General features: G+C 47.1%; 1 long non-coding RNA gene across 1 annotated transcript in view; it reads right to left on the reverse strand.

Annotated features, from left to right (window-relative positions):
* Positions 1 to 4,966: 4,966 nt before the first annotated feature.
* LOC146811177 (uncharacterized) overlaps positions 4,967 to 21,535 on the reverse strand; it is a 127,834-nt gene continuing 111,265 nt past the window's right edge. Inside the window, exon 3 of the long non-coding RNA XR_014965787.1 lies at positions 4,967 to 5,873. This is a non-coding gene — a long non-coding RNA (uncharacterized LOC146811177). The remainder of the gene's footprint in view (positions 5,874 to 21,535) is intronic.

Here is a 21,535-nt window from a genome sequence, read left to right on the forward strand (position 1 = left end):
TGAAGAGCACAACTCAGAATGCGATGGGAATGCACAGCATTCAAATTACCTTTGTATGTACAGGTAGGACAAATGCGTGACACCGGCACCCAGCCCAGCAGCCACTTACATGCCACTGCATCATACTAGCAACATTACATAGGCCAGCGTTGGCACAGGCTCTGTACACCTGCAGCCACTCCCAGCCAAAGTCACCCTCCCCAAATGCTCACCCCTGGCTTACTGCTGATGCTCCTTCAAACGTGCATCCAGCTCAGGCTATGTCACCACCAAAATGCGGCTCATTAGTGGTGTCATGCTGCGCCGTGCCAAACACCCAGTGCGAGAAATCAGCCCCAAGGTCATCTCCGCCACGTTCTTTGCCAGCCGGCTGATGTCATCAAACCTCTTGTGGCAGTGGGTGTACTGTTGGTTTGAGACCCACAGAGCTCGCACCTTGGCTGCAATGGCCCTCCACACAGCCTTACGCTGGTGTACCTTGAGCTGCAGACATGGGAGACAAGAGGGGGAAATGATCAGTGACACAGTTTTATGTACCGACATCTATCAGTCTAGCAGCAAGATACAAACTCATCACATATCCAACGATGTGTCTATCAGAGACTAGAGCACATCTCACATGGTACAACTGCATGGGAAAAGCTGATGTAAATACATGCAGGTGTGAGGGGGAACACAGTCTCTGCACATCTCACACACATGCAGGATGCCAGCACTGAAACCCCTATGTAGCCTGCCCACATCTCCAGTCCATTGTTGGGTTGAGCAACACATACATCACATATAAACCTGTGTCTGGGGGTGGACTCACTGTGCAGCCCTCAATGTCCCTGCCCTGTGAATAGATAACTGTGTAATGGATGTCACATTGAGGGACGTGATCTAACAAGTCCTCATCACAAGGCCGGTTGTGTGCAATCTACAGTCCTGAGATGTTCAATAACTGGAGTGCAATGAGAAAACACTGATGTAATACTCTGTAAGTGAAGTTATGTGTCCTTGTCTTTGTGGGCAGGGACTGTGCTGGCCAGCTGGGCGCACACTGAGATGGACAACAGGGGCACACACAGCCATTCAGCCATGCAATCACTGTCCTGACTCCTGCATGAACAACCTTCTGCGTCACTGTATGGCTGACAACACAACACAGGTCGCTTATACATACATGTGCAGGCAGGGAAACTTGTGGCATTGGGTACACACACCTTCCCCCTGTAGACAGCATGTTATGCAGTGCATGACACAACCCCACACTCTCAGGCACATACTGCATCAGTCCAACTACATGTGTGCCCCCCCTGCTTTACCCCCCCCCCCCACTGTTGAGGACTTACCATGACATTTGGGGCACCAAATAGCCTTGAGTACTGTGTGAGCACCTCGTCCACCAGGACCTCCAGCTCCTCGCTTGTGAAGGGACTGGCACGGATCTTCTCTGTCCTTGCTATCACTGTGGACATGAGACAACAGCTGCGGAATTGGGTGGTGAGGGGTCTCTGGCAGCAGTCCCTGGAGGCAGCAGCAGGCGAGGGGTCTCAGGCAGCAGTCCCTGGAGGCAGCAGCAGGTGAGGGGTCTCAGGCAGCAGTCACTGGAGGCATCAACAGGCGAGGGGTCTCTGGCAGCAGGCTCTGGGAGCAGTGGAAATGTGAGGCTCCTTCCATCACATATATTTGCCCCCTGGGGTCGTTTCAAAGGTGCCAAGCTGCAGCAATTGGTGGTCCAGGTCTGCCTCTTTCAAATGCATCCAATGACCGCCTCCGCGGTAGCGGAGCACGCCTACCACCATATTCAAAATTGCATCATGCCACTGCAATCAAGGTTCCCATTGGCTGTAAGGGCATGCTCTATGGCGGTGACACACTTCTGGGGCCCGGTGAGCACTACCGCGATGGTGCATCTTTCAAATGCATCCAATGACCGCCTTCGCGGTGGGGAGGCATGCCTACTGCGATATTCAAAATTGCATCATGCCACCGCAATCAAGGTTCCCATTAGCTCTAGGGCATGCTCCATGGCGGTGACACACTGCTGGGGCCAGGCTCGCTACCGCGATATGGGTGCCATGCATTGACACAAGGCACCGTGATTTGGGTAGCGGAGCATGCCCACCGCCATTTGGGCATGACTCCATGCCTATGACTACTGCACTTGTGTGAATGGGGGTGTTGGTGACACACCGCTGGGGCCAGGCAGTAGCTACCGTGATATGGGTGCCATGCATTAACACGAGGCACCTCGATTTGGGTGGCGGAGCATGCCCACCGCCATTTGGGCATGTCTCCATGCCTATCAACACCACACTTGTGAGAATGGGGGGTGCTGATGTCACACCGCTGGGGTCAGGCGGTAGCTACTGCGATATGGATACCATGCATTGACATGAGGCACCGTGATTTGGGTGGCGGAGCATGCCCACCGCCATTTGGGCATGACTCCATGCCTATGACTACTGCACTTGTGTGAATGGGGGTGTTGGTGACACACCGCTGGGGTCAGGCGGTAGCTACCGTGATATGGGTGCCATGCATTGACACGAGGCACCTCGATTTGGGTGGCGGCGCATGCCCACCGCCATTTGGGCATGTCTCCATGCCTATCAACACCACACTTGTGAGAATGGGGGGTGTTGGTGTCACACCGCTGGGGTCAGGCGGTAGCTACTACGATATGGGTACCATGCATTGACACGAGGCACGGTGATTTGGGTGGGAGAGCATGCCCACCGCCATTTGGGCATGTCTCCATGCCTATGACTACCGCACTTGTGTGAATGGGGGTACTGGTGACACACCGCTGGGGCCAGGCAGTCGCTACCACAATATAGGTGCCATACAATGGCAATGGCCCTCTTGCAAACATCAACAGTGCACAGTGCCCACATGGTCAATGGCACATCATTGTGCACACAATGACAATGTTCCATTTACTCCACTGGTGGCTGAACATGCCATGTTTTTGTATGTCATTTCGTTGATTGGCCTGTACTCCCTCAATGTGTTGAGGTGCAGTGACAATCACAGCAATGTTCATCTCAATGAATGATGATCTTTTTTGCATGTCCTCTTATGTCTGATCATGCACACAATTGTCATTTCTGCTCTGACTGTGGGCATTGTGTTGTGGATGTGTGCCAGTTTCAAATTACGCATGAAGGTGTGTCAGGTACAGCAGCTAGGTATGAGACAATGTGGTTGATTTGTTACACATATGCTGGATGCAATACTCCCAGGCTCGCCCATGGTAAATGTGGCCATATCCCTATGTGCATTCACATTGACCGAGGTGGTGTTTGAGGCACTTCTTTTTTGTAAGTTGACAGGTGTGCCATTTGTGTAGCTGAAGGCGTCCCTACATGTAAGCTGCTCTGTAACTCAATTTTTATGACAGTCATTGTTGTCGTTGTGTCTTCCAGAACGTGAGATGCTGTGCCCATCCCATGATGCATTGCATTGACATGTGTCCTCTTTCATCTCAACTAGGAGGAGGCCAAATCTGACTCATCACTTGACACTGCTGGACGACATGGAGGATGTGGCGATCATCCGGAAATGCCGGCTGGATAGAGCCACCCTAAAAACCCTTTGTGACATGTTGGAGCCCCACCTGCAGCCTTGCAGGACATATCCAACAGCTTTCACCCCAACTTATAAGGTGGATCGTTCCAGCAGACAGTGGCCAGCGCTGGTGGGATGTCACAACCGATGTTCAGCATGGTGATGCATGATGTTCTGTCCGCCATGATGATATACAAGGATAGATATATCCATTTCCCCAGGGGTCCAGAATTGGCAGCTGTGAAGGGAGACTTATATCCCCTTGGACACATCCCCCATTTTGTTGGTGCCATTGATTGAACCCATGTTGGGCTCATGCCACCACAGGAAAGTGAGCACATTTACAGGAATCACAAACATTACCACTCCATAAACGTGCAAGTGGTGTGCTTGGTAGATATGATCATCTCCCATGTGTGTGCCAAATTCCCAGGCTCAGCCCATGACTCCTATATCCTGCGGAACAGTATTGTGACCCAGCTGATGGCTAATCTGCTTCCAGAGCGTGCATGGATTGTGGGTGAGTATGCCTAGTCATGCGGCATGCTGTGTGTGTGTTGTCTACTGCCCACTGCCTCTGCGACATTGCAATGTCTATTTGTGTTTGTCATACCTAGGTGACTCTACATATCCCAACTGTCCCTGGTTGCTGAGCCCACTTCGGAATCCCAGGACCCTGGCTGAAGTCTGCTACAATGAGGCCCATGGGAGATCACGTTGCGTGGTGGAGCGTACTTTTGGTCTGCTCAAGTCATGTTTCCGCTGCCTGGACAAGACCGGAGGTGCACTGGCATACTCGCATGGGAAGGTGTGTCAGATTGTAGTGGCATGCTTCCCAACCTTGGCATTCACACGGAGATTCCCCTGCTCCTGGATGATGATGAGGAACCAAGGCCCCCACCTGGAAGCCAACACGTGTCCAGTGATGAGGACAGTGGAGAGGAGGAAGGTGTTGACCTGCGTCAACAGCTCATTACCCACTACTTCACTTGAAAGTGGGTGACAATGTACAACGTACCCATTGTCTGATGAGGTTGCTGTTGTCGTGAAGGGGTATGTGAGAATTGTAACAGCAGCCAGTTGTAAATTCAGTGGTGGTTAGCAATGTTTCTGGGATAGGTGATTCAGGAACATCTAAAGGATGTGTATGTTGACCCTTGTTGCCCATTGTGACGTGTACATGTTGGCTTATCTTGATGGTAGGTGTTTTGTGATGTCTGTGATGCCACACCCAGACCAGTGAATGTTGTTCTGTTCCTTGCCTACATACAGTCTATACTCCTGGTACATTGTGATCATGTTGAAGACTGTACATCCTGGAATAAAGACGGAGCAGACACAACAACATGTGTGTAAGGGTTTTTATTTACAATGGTGACATGTGAGGGGGTGAACATTTGCATTGAAGTGATTGGTGGAGCAGTGGGTTGACTGTAATGGTAAATGAGATAATCGAATAGTCACCACATTGATGTGGTGACCCAGTCCAACAGACAGATGCCATTCACAAGGCAGTGTGGGTAAGGACAGTCCAAAAAGTCAATGCAGTGGTGAAGAGGGTTTCCATTATGGCTGGCTCCATGACTGGCGTTTGGCAGGTGCTTTGCCTCCAGCTATTCCCAGGGTTTTCATAGGACGGCCCCTTTGTCGCTTGGCAGGGGGGCCCTTCTTCAGGGCCAGTGGGGTCTGAGGACTCACTCCTCTCTGTTGGCACAGGGGAGGATGGTGAACTGTCATCCTGCGGCCCACCAGAGGGAGGCGGATGTGTTGGTTGTGGCGCAGGCCTGTCACTCAGTACCACCACTTGCTGGCCCAAGAGGTCCACAATTTGTCCCATGCGTGTGTCGATAGACCTCATCAGAATATGCCCCAAGGACTCTGGTGATGTGTTCCAGGGAATTGGTCCCAGCCTTATGGTGTCTGTGGGTGACCCTGCCCCTCCCACCTAACCTGCTGCCACGGACCTGTTGCTTCACCACTGTGGGCACCCACATCCTCTCCCTGCCCTCCTCAGTCAGTGTTGTGGGGTGGTCATCCTCTGGCACAGGGAGGGTGTTGCAGGCAGCACTGGTGGTGGTGGTGGCGGTGGATGCACAGGCTGTAACAGCAGGGGTCTGCAGTGACATTGTTATTGCAGCAGATGTGGTGGGGGGGACAATGGTGTCCTGGGACCTGTTGCTCCCTGACACACTAAATTGGCCTGCTTCAAGCTCATTGTCCAGAGAATCTCGGGAGTCAACATCCAAGAGTCCATTTACCGGGGGGAGACTGGCTCTGCAGGTTGCTGGTGTTGTCCTTTGCAGTGAGGTCTTGGTCACCTGTGGGTCAGATGTGAAATGATCATTGTAGTGCACCCTGCATGCTTTGTGTTAGCTCTGTGTCATTCACTGTTTGTACACTTCACAATTGACTGCTCATCACATTGTTTCCACTGTGCACTACTGTGTCCCCCTGACATGATGCCGTGGTATGTTCATTACTTATCAACGGTGTGAGGTGTCAATACATACCATGCGCCACGTTCACTTTTTATGATTACAGGGACCTGTTGACATCTAGGGACTGGCACAGCATGTTATTTCATTGAGGACTCTATGTTGATTTGTCTGACCTGGCAGACGTCACATCTGGACATGGACTGCCCATTGTCATCTCCTGCATACCTTTGTCCTGTCATGTGTATATCTTGATTTGTTTTTCAAAAATAAAAAGCTTCCCTTTTGTTTTTATTCCAAGTTCTCCAACAAATACAGTCATATACAATGTATTATGAACCCAAAGACAAGAAAACTACAAACTATAGCACCATAGGGATAGAGTATGATAATTTTATTCAAAATTCCTCTATTGCAAACTGTGTTACACTATTGTATCCAAGACTATTCAATGTCTTTCAATCACCATCAGCAAATAAAATTCATATAATCACAATCATAAATATCGTTCACAGTATTTCATATTTAACACTTCTAATCAACAATAATAATTATTGCACATAATGAACTTTAGCAAAAATAAAACATTATGAATAAAATAGACAATACAATAAATATGAAAGTATAAAAACAGCAAATACAATTGTGTCCTCTTGTCGACGCGTTTCGGTGTAATGTCTAATGTACAACACCTTCTTCAGGACCAACACCTTAAAAACAGCTCTCACTATTGGTTAAAATCAATATAGAAACAGGGCTTCTTACTCATTGTCCTAGATACAACAAACATCCATGAACCCCGTGAGACGAGACGCTGTGCGCTCCAACCAGATACGTGCCTCCACTTGAATTATATCAACAGTGAGAGAACCATTGACTTCGTGTGAAGTAGCCCAAAAGATTAGTACCACACGGAATGACAGCTGGCAAGGATTTGGAATGATATAAACCCCAAATCTCCGTTTCAACGGGTGTATGAAGCACTAACCGCCTTGCACGTATAAATCTAAATAAGAATTGATGAATCCTCATTAGAAGAAACTAGTGCAACAACAGGGATGAAGTGAATTGAGACACTCTCCCATGGCTATCTAGGACAATGAGTAAGAAGCCCTGTTTCTATATTGATTTTAACCAATAGTGAGAGCTGTTTTTAATGTGTTGGTCCTGAAGAAGGTGTTGTACATTAGACATTACACCGAAACGCGTCGACAAGAGGACACAATTGTATTTGCTGTTTTTATACTTTCATCTTTATTGTATTGTCTATTTTATTCATAATGTTTTATTTTTGCTAAAGTTCATTATGTGCAATAATTATTATTGTTGATTAGAAGTGTTAAATATGAAATACTGTGAACGATATTTATGATTGTGATTATATGAATTTTATTTGCTGATGGTGATTGAAAGACATTGAATAGTCTTGGATACAATAGTGTAAAACAGTTTGCAATAGAGGAATTTTGAATAAAATTATCATACTCTATCCCTATGGTGCTATAGTTTGTAGTTTTCTTGTCTTTGGGTTCATAATACATTGTATATGACTGTATTTGTTGGAGAACTTGGAATAAATACAAAAGGGAAGCTTTTTATTTTTGAAAAACTCTACATACCCGGTCCCTTTTGGCTAAACCTGGGAAACTCTCTCTTTCTTTACTTATATCTTGATTTGTACCACCAAACACGCTTTCTTAATTTTCGAATGGTCCTTGTTGCTCTGGCCCCTTGGCACTGCACATGTCAATAGGTGCTGTGCATGATTGTGCTCAGACTTTCTTCTACATGTGCATTGGTGTGTCACACTTTGGTAGCTGTGACAGTTTCCTTTGCTTACCTTGTGTGCACACTGTGCGTGGCAATGTGGTCAGTGTGCATATTTGTGCAATGAGAGGGCCGGTGTTGTCATAAGGCACCATTTCGTTTGTGACGAATGTGTGTGTGCACGTACTGGCTACTTAACTGTTATGTGCTTACATTTGGCTTTGTTATGTAACACATCTGTGTGTGCATGTTGGAGGCTTAATTCCTGCTCAGTGGGGTCACAATACAGAATATTATGTCTACGTACCTGTAAGTTTGTTTGGTGTACTGCAATGGCTTCCACCTGCTTCTGGGTGGGGGAGTGCTCCATCCTGCTGAGGTGTGGGCCAGGGGGCATGGTGGGAGAAGTGGTGCAGGCCTCCCACCCACAAACACCCTCCCAGGGAGGATTGCCACCTACCTGTAAGTTTGTTTGGTGTATTACAATGGCTTTAACTGCTACTGGGTGGGGTGGGGGAGGTCTCCATCCATCTCAGGTGTGGGCCAGGGGGCATGGTGGGAGTAGTGGTGCTGGCCTCCCACCCACAAACACCCTCACTGTGAAGATGGCTTCCTACCTGTTAGTTTGATGAGGGTAATGTAATGGCTGACACATGCTTCTGGGTGGGATGGGTGGAGGGCTCCATCTTGCTAGGCTGTGAGTCAGGGTGCATGGTGGGAGTGGTGGTACAGGCCTCCCACCCACAAACCCCTTCCCAGGGAAGATGGCTACCTACCTGTAGGTTTGTTTGGTGTACTGCAATGGCTGCTGCATGCTTCTGGGTGGGGGAGTGCTCCATCCTGCTGAGGTGTGGGATGAGGGGCATGGTGGGAGTAGTGGTACAGGCCTCCCACCCACAAACACCCTCCCAGGGAAGATGGCTACCTAGCTTTAAGTTTGTTTGGTATACTGCAATGGTTGACACATGCTTCTGGGAGGGGAATGCTCCATCCTGCTGAGGTGTGTGACAGGGGGCATGGTGGGAGTAATGGTACAGGCCTCCCACCCCCAAACACCCTCCCAGGGAAGATGGCTACCTACCTGTAAGTTTGTTTGGTGTACTGCAATGGCTGACACATGCTTCTGGGTGGGGGAGTGTTCCATCCAGCTGAGGTGTGGGACAGGGGGCATGGTGGGAATAGTGGTACAGGCCTCCCACCCACAAATACCCTCCCAGGGAAGATGGCTACCTACCTGTAGGTTTGTTTGGTGTACTGCATTGGTTGACACATGCTTCTGGGTGGGGGAGTGCTCCATCCTGCTGAGGTATGGGACAGGGGGCATGTTGGGAGTATTGGTACAGACCTCCCACCCACAAACACCCTCCCAGAGAAGATGGCTACCTAGCTTTAAGTTTGTTTGGTATACTGCAATGGTTGACACATGCGTCTGGGAGAGGAATGCTCCATCCTGCTGAGGTGTGGGACAGGGGGCATGGTGGGATTCGTGGTACAGGTCTCCCACTCACAAACACCCTCCCAGGGAAGATGGCAACCTACCTGTTAGTTTGATGAGGGTAATGTAATGGCTGACACATGCTTCTGGGTGGGGTGGGGGAGGGCTCCACCTTGCTATGCTGTGGGACAGGGTGCATGGTGGGAGTGGTGGTGCAGGCCTCCCACCCACAAACACCTTCCCAGGGAAGATGGCCACCTACCTGTAGGTTTGTTTGGTGTACTGCAATGGCCAACACATGCTTTTGGGTGGGGGAGTGCTCCATCTTGCTGAGGTGTGGGACAGGGGTCATGGTGGGAGTAGTGGTACAGGCCTCCCACCCACAAACACCCTCCCAGGGAAGATGGCTGCCTAGCTTTTAAGTTTGTTTGGTGTACTGCAATGGTTGACACTTTCTTCTAGGATGGGGAGTACTCCATCCTGCTGAGGTGTGGGACAGGGGGCATGGTGGGAGTAGTGGTACAGGCCTCCCACCCCCAAACACCCTCCCAGGGAAGATGGCTACCTACCTGTAAGTTTGTTTGCTGTACTGCAATGGCTGGTACATGCTTCTGGGTGGAGGAGTGCTTCATCTTGCTGAGGTGTGGGACAGTGGGCATGGTGAGAGTAGTGGTGCAGGCCTCTCACCCACAAACACCCTCCCAGGGAGGATGGCTACCTAGCTGGAAGTTTGTTTGGTGTACTGCAATGGCTTCCAACTGCTTCTGGGTGGGGGAGTGCTCCATCCTGGTGAGGTGTGTGACAGGGTGCATGGTGGGATTAGTGGTGCAGGCCTCCCACCCACAAACAACCTCCTAGGGAGGATGGCTACCTACCTGTACGTTGGTTTGGTGTACTGCAATGGCTTCCACCTGCTTCTGGGTGGGGTGGGGGAGGGCTCCATCCAGCTCAGGTGTGGGCCAGGGGGCATGGTGGGAGTAGTGGTACAGACCTTCCACCCCCAAAAACCCTCCCAGGGAAGATGGCTACCTACCTATAAGTTTGTTTGGTGTACTGCAATGGATGACACATGCTTCTGGGTGGGGGAGTGCTCCATCCTGCTGAGGTGTGAGACAGGGAGCATGGTGGGAGTATTGGTGCAGGGCTCTCACCCACAAACACCCTCCCAGGGAGGATGGCTACCTACCTGTACGTTTGTTTGGTGTACTGCAATGGCTTCCACCTGCTTCTGGGTTGGGGAGTGCTCCATCCTGCTGAGGTGTGGGACAGGGGGCCTAATGGGAGCAGTAGTGCTGGCTACCTGTGCACATGCCCCCATGGTAATGTTGCTAGCTACATTTGGGGTGAATGGGAGTGAGTGAATGTTTGATCTGTGAGACATGATTTTGTGTGTGTGTGGTGCAGATGAATGGAATTTGTCCTAGGTGGTGTAGCTTTGTTGTTGTGCAAGACATTACAGGTCAGAAACAGCAGAACGTACCGCGGGACCATTGGGGATATCCTAATTTCCCGTGCGGTGTCTCCGCTATGCTTGAAGCGGGTTGGTGTTTTTCCGCTGTGGATCCGAACGCCACGGACGGATTTTGACCATTTCCGCCTGCTCCAACGTTTTTTCTTGGCCCCATTCCGCCACAGTCGGTGTTTTTTGGCAGATGATCCTAATTTGGCCACCGAATTTCCACGGTACCGGCAGGCGGTTGTTTTCCGCTTCCATGCCGTCCTAATCGGCCGCTTAGTGTCTGTAAATTCATTATTTTGAAAACTGTACAATTGACTGAGTGATATCTTCTGGGGCCTCTCAGTACATATGAGCATTTCTTACTGGCCAGGTTTCACTTTGATCTCTTCTACCTCTTGCTGGCACAGCCACGGGAGTGTATTAGAGGTTAGATTTTAGAGTCCTGTGGCGTTCGACGGTAAGTCTCCACAGGACATGCTTAAGGGCCGATTCCAATCCGGGTCGGAAAGCACTCCAACCAAGCCGGATCCGGAGTGTTTTCTGACTGAGCTGGAGTCCTGCAGTCTGACCGAGCGAGTACGATGCGGCCGTATGCTGCCAGACTTGGTTCGGTCGGAATCCAATAGAAGTCAATGGAAGCTGGTCGTATGGCGCGTACATTGGCTCCCATTGACTGAATGAGTACGTCTCGTGCAAGGGCGCCCCCTACAGTCGGTACTCATTGGTGCCATCTGCACCGTACAAGCCTGTGTTGGGGGAACCCTTGGTCTCCCCCTGTGTCCGAGTCGTAGGGCTGCGGGTGACAGTGGGTCCGACGCGGACCCCCTAAGGCAACGACCCAGACAATTTGCGAGCCGGACACTCCGGCTTGCACAGGCTGTCCGACACGTGCATCGTACTGGCTTGGTCATGAATCACATCCATTGCACGCCACGGTTAGCTTACGACCGAGACATAAGGAGCGGTTCAAAAACCGGAAACGACTCGGTCGGTAAATTTCATGTAACTCGCATCGTACTTGCTCGCTCGTACAGCTGTGTGAGTCGGGCGGAAAACACAATCGTCCGGCTCATAGTTTTTCCGGCCGGATCGCGTTCGGTGCCCTTCCGACCCGGATCGGAATCGGCCCCTTAATGTTTTAATGTTTTGTAAGTATTATGTGACTCCCCGAAAAACTTTTATTATCCCTATTTTAAAAAGACTGGAGTTTAAACAGGTGTAACCAGCCTTTGTTTATTTACAATTGTCCGGTGAAACTGTCTTCTTTGTTCTTAATTTTTTTAAATCAGCTGTGAGGCTGAGAGCCTGTGTTGACTAATTGACAGTGGCTTTTAAATGATGGTATAGTACTTTATTAGGCACATTTGTGACATTTCCAGCTTAGTTAGGGATCTTGTGGTAATCCTTGTTTCTGCTTCTCTGTTTTTATGTTTCTTTGTCTATGCATTTTATAACAAATTTCTCTGAATTATATGATATTTTACAGCTAGATTTGGCATTTATGTGATAGACAAATAAATAATTACATTGATTTAGGGAGTCAAAGTGATCAGTGCCCACAAGTGATCCAACTATCAATGTTTTCTTGATTGAAAATTATAGTACACTAGAAATATGAAGAAATTAAAAATTTAGACTAGGCTGGGGCGGAGACCTCCGCTCCGCCCACGGAATATGAAGAGATTTGCCTTCCCTGCATTCCGCAGAGAACGCGGAGAAGGAAAATCTTCGCACCCTCTGCAGTGTAGCAGAGTTGGCCAGCCCCTTCCTCCACCCCTCCAATATTAACAATTAATTTTATTACTTACAAATAAATTACAACCCACTTACCTGTAAGGCAGCATCACAGGGCTTCCCTCCTTCTCTTTGTCAACATTTATTCTAATCCAAGCGAAAACTGCGCATGCGCGCGTGTCACGCATGCGCATTTCTTCTGGCCTTCTTAATCCTTGGTACCACGACTAGGTAAATCTCATCTGTGCGAAGGCTTCTGTTGGCCTCGTAAGGGCTAATCATGGATTTGATAATAGGACGTCCATTTCCTCCTAAAGACTTATGGGCAACACATAGGGCCTTAAAATGTATTCTCTCCTGCACCGGTAACCATTGGAGAGTGCATAATGCCAGCTTTGCTGAGCAGCGATTATGGGTTTCCGTGTGCAGTCTTGCAGCGGAATTTTGTACAACCTGCAGTTTTGTGATGACTGCATTAGGGGCGCCCATGTAGAGGGCATTACCATAATCTATCCTAGAGAGGATGAGTGCCTGGACCAGCATTTTTTTTGCTTTAAATGTGAGATCTTGATCCAACCAGACACCCAGGTTTTTTATCTCAGTTTTTTAGATGGGTACCGTGTTCATACAGGCTGGCCACATGGTATTAGATTTGAGATTTAACTGGTTGCCAAGCAGCAAAAGCTCCATTTTATCACCGTTGAGTTTTACGTGGGACAGGCTCATCCACTTAGTGACTTCCTCAAGACAAGCGTGGAGATCAGAGGGCGTATGGTCGACCTGGGTGAATGCCTCAACCAACTGTATGTCGTCGGCATATGTAACTATATGAATCCCAAGGGGGGAAACACTATCCACCAGTGGATGCATATAGACATTAAAAGGGTCTGGCTCAAGGATGAGCCCTGTTGGACGCCACACCTAAGGGGGACAGGTTTAGAAAAGATGTCACCTTCAAACACCTGGAAGCACTTGTTCTCCAGAAAGGATTAGAGCCACGTTAATGCCTTGCCAGATACTCCTATATTCCTGAGGCGGTGAGCCAGGGTACGGTGATTCACTGTATCAAAGGCAGCACTTAAATCGAGGAATATTATGCCTGCCGTACCTCCAGAATCTAGGATTTTTTTTCCTCTACCACCGCTAATAAGTCGGTCTCAGTGCCTTGGCAAAGACGGAAGCCCCTTTGTGAGGGGTGGAGCAGGTTATTGGACTCAAGAAATGTGGAAATTGTATGGTTAACATGTTTCTCTGTGATTTTGCCAATTACCGGGAGGAGCGAGATAGGACGGTAATTGCCCAGATCTGCAGGGTCCAGGTTAGGTTTTTTTAGCAGAGCTTTTACCATTACCCTTTTCCATTCGGGGGTGACTCTCCCTAATGAGTGGGAGTCATTGATCAGGCTGGTCATAATGGGGGCCACTGTAGGTGCTACAAGTTTAAAAATGTTGGATGGTGCAAGGTCCAATGGTGACCCCGATTTGACCGAAGTTAAGGTGGCTAAAAATGACTCCTAAGTCAGCGGAATAAAAGTCTCCAGATGGTGTTTATTTCCATGCTGGCCCATGGCAGTTGGCTCAGGTGTATTATTGTCTCTTTGTGGGAGATGCTTGAAAATATTATGAACTTTGGTGGCACAGTATTCCGCGAGTTTGTTACAGCGGTATCCCAAAGGATCAGGTGCCGCTGGGGGATCAGGGACTTTGAAAAGATTTTTAGCAATCAGAAAGGTCTCTCTGGAGGAGTTGGCTGCTATTGTAATCCATTCCTTATCGTAAGTGGCCTGGGCTCATTTTATTTCAGCCTCATATTTTCCGATAGCTGCCCTATATTCCTGTTTTTTAATATGTGAGAAATCTTTCCTCCATGTCCTCTCTAGTCTTTTGCATTGTTGTTTTAAAATGTGCAGCTCAGGAGAGAACCATGCAGATTTGGTGGAACCTGCCTCTTCTAGATTGATTTCTTTGGGAGCACCGGGTTCAGTGACTCCTCAATCCAGTGTGCGAACTTCTGCTACTCCGTGACTGGGTTAAGTTCCAGATTCGGATTTGAATTTTCCATTTCCTGGATTCACCCTTCCACCGGGAGTTAGGGCCAGGAATGGATTAGTATTCGAGTTGACTGAGTGTGCAGAATGGGAGTCATAGGGCCCATACAGACAGAATAAAAAAATGGGCTGACCATGGTATGTGGATTGGGGCTTTACCTTTAAGTTCCACCAGGTTAGAAAAAATTGGATCAAGAAGGTGACCTTTAATATGAATTGCTTGGGAGACCTTCTGGTGAAGTTAACATGGCATCAGGTCTTGTGCCAGTTCAATCACTGAAGATGCCAAGGGATCATCAAAGTTAAGGTTAATATCTCCAAGGAGAGTGAAATTAGCTGAGGAGCTAGCCAGAGTCATAACTGTTTCCAACAGAGATTTACCAAATTGGCCCACTGACCAGTAAGAAGCTAGTGGATATGATGCACTTAGTTAGGTTTTCATGGGTGGCATGAGTTGAGTTTATGCCTTCTCCTGTCTTGTATCTTATGTTGCAAATGTGGTTTCTAATAACTATTGAACCCTAAACCAGCTTCTGTATTTAAACATCCTCACTAAATATACACCCAGAAGCTGAAAAGAGGTGGTATTTTAGACAAAATCAAAAGGTTTGTTTTCGGATTTTTATGAGCAATGTAAACTGTTTGTGTCAAAAACAGTTAATAGCAATAGAACATTTAGTCAGTTCTGGTTGTGTCTACTATTTCTTTGGCTTTCAGTAAAACAAACACATGTTTATGTGATGAAAAGCAAAGAGATAGGTCCTCAGTATCTGGATAAATATCAGCTTCATATAACATAACATATATGACCTTTTCTACAACAACAATCAACAACAATTTAATATAGTTATAAGAGATCTGCTTGACAAATGTTGACAGTTTTTTAGCAAAATTACTTGCAAACATGATAAGTTAAAAAGTAAAAAAAACACAGCTTCATTTCATCCATCTGTACTTAGGATAATTTATTTTTAGGCTTTCCTGTTTTCAATTTCTATTTTTGGTAAATTCTGGTGGGGTTTTTTCAGTGTTTTCAAGTGATTTCAATATCTTTAAAAAACTGTGGTTATCAGTGGCTAAACATTTTCGCGACATTAAAAACTACAGAAGCAGTTTTTTTCCGGTGTTTATGGAACTTTTTGCCTTTATTATTGCTTGCTTTCTGCACTGATAGTGCATGGTTATAGACAGTGTATGTACAGTGTAAATGAGGTCCAAATGCATTTTTACAAACCGAACTCATCATAGTACACCATACAATACCTCTTCAGTGAGTCTTTGGCCATGCACGTTTGCTCTTTCCTTCCCATGTAAACTTTTATCTGTGAAAAGGCCCTCTCAGCATTGGCACTTGAGACAGGCAATGCCAAATTAGCCGGTATACAATTTGCTAACTCTGGCCACTGACATAGCTTTCCATGCCAATACTGGTGCACCTGAAAATTGTGAACCTCTGTGACAGGTTCTGCAACATATGCGTTGAACTGGGTGCATATGCCCTCAGAGTTAATGAAGCGGTCCAAAATGAGGCAGCACTTTTGAAACTCCAGAGTACCAGTGCAGCAGAATGGACTAAAAAGTCAACAGCATTCTTCATTAACTCTGAAGATCGTAAAGATGCTTTTAGCATACCATCTAGCTAGTGTCAAGGATCTCTTACAGGGAAGCACTTCAGCTCAGGTATCGATTGCGACAGGTCATCACACAACTTTTTCGTATACGTTGCTGAATCACTGCAAATACAAAAAATATCACTGAATTCTTTGTTGAACTTGATAAGAACTTTTTGCAGCTACATTCTAAGTGACACTGCGTTCCATGTTTTCCAAAAGTCTGGTGTCATGTTTTCACCAGTATCCCAGACGCTTTGTGCACTCTTTTCACATATACCTGTCACTATACCTTGCATTGAATGTTTAAAGCCTGGGGTGCTTGGCAATTCTCCTACTATCAATTCTGACTCACTAGATAAGAGGGCTCATGAATCAAGGGTTTTTAACCATTCTCTTTGGGTAAATGTGATGGTACATATTGGTAAAGGTTCTTATGAAACCTGCATTTTTCCTATCAGTGAAAGACTCAAATGTAGCCAAAAATCAAATATGATTTTGATATTTCCTGATCCTTTACGGTTTATAAAATAAATAAACAACACCTAAAACATGCTTAAAATCCCTGTATCTTTAGACCGAATACCACAAAACTGAAAAAAGATGGAAGAAACAATATTTTAGTGACATCCATAAACTAAAAAACTCAAACAGAAAAATGTTAGCCCAGTCTGTCTTACTGCTACTTCATATAACAAAGTTACATTGTATTGGCCCCTATAGGAAGAATTAAAAATGACTCTTTCACTCTCCTTTTTCTTTCTTTGTATGGCATTTAGTTTGTGGTTGTGCTATTGCCCTTCCAGTGGGGTTTTATCAGTAATTATAGGTTTAATCCTAAAATCGGACAGCCTATTTATTTTACATAAATTGTGGTATGCAGACAGAAATGTCCACCAAAACAAATATCGAGTGGGAAATATTGTGTCACAGAAATATCGACAGCAAGAAGATCGTGGTCAAGAATAGCGAATTTAAGGTAAGAAATATAATTTTCAAAAATATAGATATCAATATTGTTTGCAAAAATATAGTTGTTTAAAATATTGATTTTTTAATTTGTGATATGTATTTTAGTTTATATTTTAAATGTATGTGATGTATGTTTTTTGTATAAGTATTGTTCATGTGTTTTTAAATATGTGTTAAATGTTTAGTAGTTATCAATTTATTTTAAATACATTTTCTGTTCTTTAGTTCCGTAGCGGGTTGTGGATATAAAGGGGAAGTAGTTCATTATAATAAATTAATGATAATTGTTTTTAGTTAATAATATTTATTTTATTGAGATTGTATAGTGTTAATTGTGGGAAGTAATATATTTGTAATTAATTCTTAATTGTTTGTTAATTAATACAAATTAATTGGTAATTATTCATGGAAATTGAGTAAAGAAAAATTATTTACGGGTTGTAGGGTTTATAGGGGTAAAGGGTGGGAATAATTCTGATTAATTAATAATTAGTTGGTAATTTATATTAATTAATTTATAAAAACAAATATAACGGAAATAGTGTAATTACTTTTAGGTGCGGGGTGTGGGGATTAAAGGGGTAAAGGGTGGGAAGTAAATTATGTTTAATTAATAAATAAGTAGTTGATTATTCATATTAATTAATTGATTGTAAATTAAATATGGAAATTGTGTGATTAATTTTAGGTGCGTGTTGTTGGATTTTTAGGTTAAAGGGTGGGAAGTACTTTACTTTTAATTAATTATTAATCAATTGTAATTAATAATAATTAATTAATTGAATATTAAATATGGAAAATTAGTAACTAATTTTAGGTGTGGGTTGTGGGGTTTATAGGGGTAAAGGGTGGAAAGGAATTCATTATTTAATCAATTATTAATTTGTTTAATATTATTATTAATTAATTAATTGAAATTTAATTAGGGTATTTGTGTGAGGGTTGTATTTTTATAGGGGTAAAGGGATGGGAGTAAATTAATTTTACTTACTTTATAATTAGTTGTTGGATACTATTTGTTTTTTAATTGAAAAAAGTTTGAATTTGTTAATCATTTTTTACAGTTTAATTTTAGCTGTGTGTTGTGGGGATCATAGGGACTTGTGAGAAAGTAATACATTTTTATGAGTTTTCATTTGTTTTTAATGAATAATATTTGTTTAATTGGTAAATAATTTTGTTAATTATGGAAATCCATTTTAAAAAAGTGTTGATGTGGTTTGTAAATAGTGTGATATTACAGGGTAGGGAATAAAAGAAGTACATTTATGTAATAACTATAGTTTTTTTCTAAATATTTTTAATGAATAATATGTATTTGTTTGATTTTTTTTTAAATTTTAATATGTATTTACAATATGCAATGTTTTTTACATTTTAATATGTAATATATGTGTATTTCAATTTTTAACATATTTATATATTCATTATTTATTTTTGTTTTTAAATATTTTTGTTGTTAATATTTGGGTGCCGATTCCGATCCTGTAAAACCCGGGTATGAACCGTCATACGGAGCGTTTTCTCCGTCCGACTCGTACCCGGGAAAACCACCTTACAAACCTGCAAGTATGATTCGTACAGAAATACCATTTCCGTACGATTCGTACAAAAAAACGACCGGCTAAAATACACCCACAATTCCAATCCGGGACACCGCGTATGTGATGTCCGGACGGAGTCAGGCAGCGTTTTACGAACCAGCAAGTACGATTCGTGCCTACGTCACTCCGCACGTAGCATTTTTTACGGGAGCCAAAAACTGCCGGGAAATTGAGGACGACGCGAGGAAGGAGCACCTGTACGCGACGGACAGCCATGGACCCCATCCTACGTGTCATCCCGGCCCTCATAGCCTACGACCTGGTGCACAGGAACCGACGCAGACGCCGCAGAAGGTCAGAACAACACCCAGGGCCATAGGTGGGGGGCAGGGGCAGGAAACATAACCCCCACCCAAGGCAAAATGTACACATGCCCTGTACATACCGTACCTCCAGGGACTGGTCACTCGGGGGGGGGGCATGTCCACCAAGGCCTGCGTCCCGCCACAACGGAAGTGGACGTGGATGCGTCCCGTCACCACAAGAATTGTGGTACGCACCGTACCCAAGCCTTAAGTGCGTGGGTACGGGTCGTACCACGCCTACCTCTACATCACCCCAAAAATGGTGGTACGGCCCGTACCCACGTTCTGTAGGCCTGGGTACGGGCTGTACCCCTATGGCACCCCAACAATGGTGGTACGGCCCGTACCCACGCTCTTCAGGCCTGGGTACGGGCCGTACCCCTACGGCACCCCAACAATGGTGGTACGGCCCGTACCCAGGCCTGAAGAGCGTGGGTACAGGTCGCACCACGCCTACCCCTACATCACCCCAACAATGGTGGTACGGCCCGTACCCAGGCCTGAAGAGCGTGGGTACGGGTCACACCACGCGTACCCCTACGTCACACCAACAATGGTGGTATGGCCCGTACCCAGGCCTGAAGAGCGTGGGTACGGGTCGCACCACACGTACTCCTACGTCACACCAACAATGGTGGTACGGCTCGTACCCAGGCCTGAAGAGCGTGGGTACGGGTTGCACCACGCGTACCCCTACGTCACACAAACAATGGTGGTACGGCCTGTACCCACGCTCTTCAGGCCTGGGTACGGGCCGTACCACCATTGTTGGGGTGACGTAGGGGTACGGCCCGTACCCAGGCCAGAAGAGCGTGGGTACGGGTTGCACCACGCCTACCCCTACGTCACACCAACAATGGTGGTACGGCCCGTACCCAGGCCTGAAGAGCATGGGTACAGGCCGTACCCCTACGTCACCCCAACAATGGTGGTATGGCCTGTACCCAGGGCTTCAGAGCGTGTGGGCGGGTGGGTGGGTGTCGTGCTACGATCCACATCAGTGGACAGAGACATAGGGGTGTGTGCCCATCACTCCCAGCAGTGCCCAGACATATGAGGGGTGGGTGCCTATCACACCCAGCAGTGCCCAGACATATGAGGGGTGGGTGCAGAGGACCCCCAGCAGTGCCCAGACATATGAGGGGTGCGTGCCTATCACTCCCAGCAGTGCCCAGACATATGAGGGGTGGGTGCCTATCACTCCCAGCAGTGCCCAGACATATGAGGGGTAGGTGCCTATCACTCCCAGCAGTGCCAAGACATATGAGGGGTGGGTGCCTATCACTCCCAGCAGTGCCCAGACATATGAGGGGTGAGTGCAGAGGACCCCCAGCAGTGCCCAGACATATGAGGGGTGGGTGCCTATCACTCCCAGCAGTGCCCAGACATATGAGGGGTGGGTGCCTATCACTCCCAGCAGTGCCCAGACATATGAGGCGTGGGTGCAGAGGACCCCCAGCAGTGCCCAGACATATGAGGGGTGGGTGCCTATCACTCCCAGCCATGCCCAGACATATGAGGGGTGGGTGCCTATCACTCCCAGCAGTGCCCAGACATATGAGGGGTGGGTGCAGAGGACCCCCAGCAGTGCCCAGAGTTATGAGGGGTGGGTGCCTATCACTCCCAGCAGTGCCCAGACAGATGAGGGGTGGGTGCCTATCACTCCCAGCAGTTCCCAGACATATGAGGGGTGTGTGCCTATCACTCCCAGCAGTGCCCAGACATATGAGGGGTGTGTGCCCATCACTCCCAGCAGTGCCCAGACATATGAGGGGTGGGTGCAGAGGACCCCCAGCAGTGCCCAGACATATGAGGGGTGGGTGCCTATCACTCCCAGCAGTGCCCAGACATATGAGGGGTGGGTGCCTATCACTCCCAGCAGTGCCCAGACATATGAGGGGTGGGTGCAGAGGACTCTCAGCAGTGCCCAGACATTTGAGGGGTGGGTACAGAGGACCCCCAGCAGTGCCCAGACATATGAGGGGTGGGTGCAGAGGACCCCCAGCAGTGCCCAGACAAATGAGGGGTGGGTGCAGAGGCCTCCCAGCAGTTGACAGAGACATGGGGGTGTGTACATCATCCTCCCATTAGCAAAACTCCATGGGTGCATGAAGGCATCCACAATGTGTGACTATGTTGAGAGTGCCATGACAACACATCACTGACAGCAGTGTCCCACTCCCATGAGGATGGATGTCCTTCCCCCACTGCATGACACACCACATGTGGGTGTGATGACAAATTACACATGCATACCCACCCCTGGCGGTGGCAGCACAATACACACACTGAGATCATGTGTTAGACCTGGCACCCTAGCGTGAGTCTCCCTTCCTCTTTTTGTCGCTGTGCCTCATGTGTTTTTATGGTGCTGGCCGCTCAACGCGCTGTGCCCCTGCCAACCAGTGTCGCAACGCAAGTGCTCCCTATGTAAATTGTATATGTTGGTTGGATTCCATGATTGGATTGTTTGGTTTACTGTCAGACCCCAGTAAAGTGCGCGAGGAGCTCCAGGGCATGTAAATGCAAACACCGCTGGTGGGCTTGCAGCACTGGTTGTGCAACCCACAGAAGCGGCCGGTAAAATATGTCTAAGGTCTGCCATTGCAGAA

The sequence above is a fragment of the Triturus cristatus genome, chromosome 7 (assembly GCF_964204655.1).
Source record: "Triturus cristatus chromosome 7, aTriCri1.1, whole genome shotgun sequence".
Lineage (NCBI taxonomy): Eukaryota > Metazoa > Chordata > Amphibia > Caudata > Salamandridae > Triturus > Triturus cristatus.